We start from the raw sequence: 5,580 nt of genomic DNA on the forward strand, positions 1-5,580 counted from the left end.
TTTGTCTCTGTTTAGTTTCTGTTTCCAGGATCTGTCCATTGATGAGAGTGGGGTGTTGAAGTCTCCCACTGTTATTGTCTAAGGAACAATGTGTCCTTTAAGCTTTACTAAAGTTTCTTTAATGAATATTGCTGACCTTGCATTTGGAGCATAGATATTCAGGATTGAGAGTTCATCTTAGAACATTTTACCTTTGATGAGTAGAAGTGCCCCTCCTTGTCTTTTTTGATAACTTTGGGTTGGAAGTTGAGATTATTTGATATTAGAATGGCTACTCCAGCTTGTTTCTTCAGACCGTTTGCTTGAAAAATTGTTTCCCAGCCTTTCGCTCTGAGGTACTGTCTGTCTCTTTCCCTGAGATGAGTTTCCTGTAAGCAGCAAAATGTTGGATCCTGTTTGTGGAGCCAATCTGTTAGTCTGTGCCTTTTCAATGGGGAATTGAGTCCATTGCTATTAAGAGATATTAAGGAAAAGTAATTGTTGTTTCCTGTCATTTTTCTTGTTAGAGTTGGCATCCTGTTCTTGTGACTGTCTTCTTCTAGGTTTCTTGAAGGTTTACTTTCTTGCTTTCTCTAGGGCATGGTTTCTGTCCTTGAACTGGTGTTTTCCCTTTATTATCCTTTGAAGGGCTCGATTTGTTGAAAGATATTGTGTGAATTTGGTTTTGTCATGGAATACTTTGGTTTCTCCATCTATGGTAATTGAGAATTTAGCTGGGTATAGTAGCATGGGCTGGCATTTGTGTTCTCTTAGGGTCTGTATAACATCTGTCCGGAATCTCCTGGCTTTCATAGTCTCTGTTGAGAAGTCTGGAATAATTATAATAGGCCTGCCTTTGTATGTTACTTNACCCTTTTCCCTTGCTGCTTTTAATATTCTGTCTTTACTTAGTGCATTTGTTGTTCTAATTATTATGTGTTGGAAGGAATTTCTTTGCTGGTCTAGTCTATTTGGAGTTCTGTAGGCTTCTTAAATGTTCATGGGCATCTCGTTCTTTAGGTTCGGGAAGTTTTCTTCTATAATTGTGTTGAAGATATTTGCTAGCCCTTTAAGTTGAAAAATCTTCATTCTCATCTACCCCTATTATCTGAAGGTTTGGTCTTCTCATTGTGNCCTGGATTTCCTGGATGTTTTGAGTTAGGATCTTTTTGCATTTTGCATTTTCTTTGATTGTTGTGTCCATGTTGCCTATGGCATCTTCTGAACCTGAGATTCTCTTTTCCATCTCTTGTATTCTGTTGCTGATGCTTGCATCTATCATTACTGATTTCTTTCCTAGGGTTTCTATCTCCAGAGTTGTCCCCCTTTGGGTTTTCTTTATTGTTTCTACTTCCATTTTAGATCNTGGATGGTTTTGTTCAATTCCATCTCCATTTGGTAGTGTTTGGTAGCGTTTTCCTGTATCTCTTTAAGGGATTTTTGTGTTTCTACTTTAAAGTCTACTATCTGCTTACCTGTGATTTTGAAGGGAAATGAAATTTAAGATGAAATTTAAGACGTGGGATTCATGTAACTTAGTTGTTTGTAAGCTTAGAAGCCTGAGGTGGAGGACACAGTAGAACAGGCCCGGGCATACCTGTTGTTTAAAACATTCCTGACATAGTTTGGAGTCATATGTTAACTAGGTTTTCTGCTAACTTACAGGACCACTCTGCAAATGTGTTGGTGTTTAAATGGACCAATCATGTGTAACCGTGCCAATTCCTCCGAGTCCCTGACTCCTCTTCCTATAAAAACTTCTAGCTTTTGAGCCACATGGTAGATTTCTCTTTCTCCTACGTGAGATACGAATTGGCCCAGAGCTCCACCAATAAACTACCTCGTGTTTTTTGCATCAAGAAGGTAGTAGTTTTTTGTGATTCCTGGGTGAGCAAGCATAATCTCGGGTTTGGAGTAGGAAGGGCTCCCCATGGAGACCTTACAATTTCCAGCATTTCCTTCTTAAAGTCCTCCACCATCATAATGAGAAGTGACTTTAGATCCATGTCCTGCTTTTCTGGTGTGATGGTGTATCCAGGACTTGCTATGGTTTGGTTCTGATGATGCCAAATAACCTTGGTTTCTGTTGCTTCTGTTCTTATGCTTGCCTCCTGCCATCTGATTATCTCTAGTGCTTGCTGCCCTCAATATATCGGATTGGAGGCTGTCCTTCCTATAATCCTAGTTGATTCAGGACTTCTCAGAGTCCAGATTTCTCTGTGATTCTTTGATTATGGGCTCCTGTGAACCTGAGATTCTAGGTGTGTCTGAGTTCTTGGCAGTCAAGCTCCTCTGAGACACTCAAATACTAGTGTGACCCAGCTCCTGTTATCCTGGGATCCTGTTGTCCTAAGGTCCTGGGCATGTTACAGTGCATGGAAGTGGCGTCTACTTTGAGGACTGTGGAGTTGTCTGGTCTGTTTGAAACCAAAGTAAACCTGAACTAATTAAAAGGAACCTAAGCCTCTGGTCAGGAAAGGCTCTGGTGTCCTTGTTCCTGCTGTCACAGGCCTGTCACTATTGGATTCGAGCAGCTGTTGTGTTCCACTCACCAGTGATCCTAAGATCACTTGGGCAGTCTGCTAGGGACTGTGGGAGTGTACACCAAATCCATGCCCTAGGTGACCCGGTGCTGGTGCAGACTGGAAGGGACTTGTGCCCCTGGTCAGGCTGGTTCTCTGCTGTCCTAGTGCTGTCTCAGGTTGTTACCTACCTTCAGCTTTGAAGCAAGCTGGTTCAGATGGCACTGCTACTAGCACAGAACTACCTGGGGTGGTCCCTACCTACCTACCTGCCAAGCCAGCTCTATTGTTTGCACCTGCCACTGCTCTTCAAAACAGTCACCTTTCAAAACAGCCTTTCAAAGCAGTCACCACTGCCTGCTGAGAAGACTTTTAGATGTTCTAGAGACAACATTCTCAAGATCTGCCTACAGGCTCTCACCTGTAGGAGAGGCCTCAATAACCGGGGGTGGTGGGGGGATGGACTTTTCCCCTCTTTATAAACTCTGAACTTTACTAAACTTGTGGGCTTTGATCAGAACACTTTTGTCTTAGCCACATTTCCTTTTTCACCATCTATTCTCTTTCAGGAGAACCCTGGTTCGAGTGTTGTGGGCAGTCCCACTCATCAGGTCCCGTGCACAATTGGATTAGAGCAGATGTTGTGTTCTACTCTCCAGTGATCCTAAGATCATGTGGGCAGTCCTCTAAGGATCATGGACCCTAGGTGACCTGGTGCTGGCTCAGACCGGAAGGATTTTGTGCCCCTAGTCAGGCCCATTCTCCGCTGCCCTAGTGCTGTCTCAGGACCAGTGCACATTTGGGTTGGAGCAGAAGTTGTGTTCCACTCACCAGTGATCCTAAGGTCGCTTGGGCAGTCCTATAGGGACTGTGGGGGTGTCCACCGAATCTGTGCCCTAGGTGACCCTGGTGCTGGAGGAATGCATTGTCTTACATTGACCTAATACTACATATAGTAATATATTCTATAATTTTATAAATTATAATTTATAAACTTTACATACACAAATATATGCCTATACTTTATAAATATATAAATGATCCTACTGAAAATTATTTGGACCAGTTTCCTTCCTTTTAAAACCATCTTTTATTCTTCTACCTAAAGCATAACTTTTTTTAATATTTAGATCTCACTTTATATTGAAATTCAACATAATAGACTCTATATACCATCAGTGATTTGGGGGTTCCCTTCTAACTCCACAGTGCTCTTGAACTTCAAATTTAAAGCCAACTATGAGCTGGGCGTGGTGGTGTACGCCTTTAATCCCAGCACTTGGGAGACAGGCAGATTTCTGAGTTTGGGGCCAGCCTGTTCTACAGAGTGAATTCCAGGACACCTAGGACTACACAGAGAAAACCTGTCTCAAAAACAAAACAAAACAAAAACAACAACAACAAAAAAACAAAACCAAAAAAAAAAAACAAAAAAAACAAGCAAACAAAAAAAAAGAAAAACAAACAAAACAAAACCAACTATGATACTTACTTACACCCTAACTTTGTTTAAATATTGTCCTAGCTGTTGATTGTTGTTGTTAGGAAAAAACTCCATGACCAAAGCAACTTAGAGAAGTCAGGGTTTTATGTTTTTGAATTTGCTTTTATCTTACAACACCCAGGTCATACTCTATCACCATGGGAAATCAACACAAGAACTCAAAGCAGGAAAGTTGGGGCAAGAACTGAAGCTGAGGCCATGGAGGAGTGCTGCCTACTGGTTTGCTCCCCATAGCTTGTTCAACATGGTTCCTTATAGAACCCAGGACATTCTGTTCAACATGGTTCCTTATAGAACCCAGGACAATCTGTTCAAAAACAGTAGGCTGGACCTTTCTACCTCTATTATTAATCATGAAAATGGGCAAAACTGGCTTACAAGCCATTCTTATATAGGCATTACTGAGTTTAGGTATCCTGTCCCTAGATGACCCACCTTGTGTCTAGTTGATAAAATGAAGAAGCAGAATATTCATATGCCTACGCTTACGCTGATTACACATCTTAACAACTGTAAATAATTATCTTACAATTGTAAACTGTAAAAATGTAAATGATGTTGAAATAAACATGAATCTTTAGGTATCTTTACTGGATGTTGTCTTCATTTCCTTAAAGAATATACTCAGGAGTAGAAGAGCTAGATTCTAAGTAATATCTATTTCCAAGTTTCAGCAAGTCTCCATTCTGGTGTTCCCATTTATATAATATAGATAGATAGATGATAGATTGACATGTCATAGATAGTTTGTATGTACATATTATTTTATATGTATGTGTGTGTTTCTACACTAATATTATAAAATAATGTTTCTCTATTGGTTTTTAAGGATCTTTACCCATGTTTTTGTCTCCCCTTTATCTCCTTCAGTTTAACCTTCCTAGGGAAGTCTTATCTCCTCACTTTTTTTCTAGACCAACCTTCAAAGATGGTCCTGAACAAAAATCCCAATCGAGTAATAGTGGTGCTTATACCTTGGGAATAATCAGCAGCTGTCAAACTTGGCTGAAAATCCATTTGATACTATAGAATTTATGCCTGCTACTGCAAGCCTAGTCATGTCCTTGTACCTGTAAATGTTATAGCTCCTAGAAGAAAATCTACTACCACTGCTTCTAGCTATCCTAAACAAGTATCCTTACACCTACAAATAAGTTTAACTTTCACCCCTCATCTAAGAAGCTTCATTTTGCAGCACATGGAAGGTCCTACGAAAACAAAGCAGGGTCATAATGTATAGAATGAGTGACTATGCACAGACTCCAACTCCTACACCAAGGGTCAAGAAATATTACAGAAGAAAGGACAGAACATTGTGAAACACCAGAGGATGAGTGACAGGAGAAACTTGCCAATGTCCCACCCTGAAATAAAGAACAACAGGTAATCAGTGGATGCTGAAGGAGAAATATCAATTTTCCCAGAGACTGGATGCCTGCCAGGATATGCAGTTTCAACCCTAAATACATATACATAAAAGCAGCACTAAATGGGCCTAGCATCTATATACATGGACCTTAGTGTCTATATGCATATATATATATATATATATATATATATATATATATATATATA

The sequence above is a fragment of the Mus pahari genome, chromosome 19, assembly GCF_900095145.1.
Source record: "Mus pahari chromosome 19, PAHARI_EIJ_v1.1, whole genome shotgun sequence".
Classification (NCBI taxonomy): domain Eukaryota; kingdom Metazoa; phylum Chordata; class Mammalia; order Rodentia; family Muridae; genus Mus; species Mus pahari.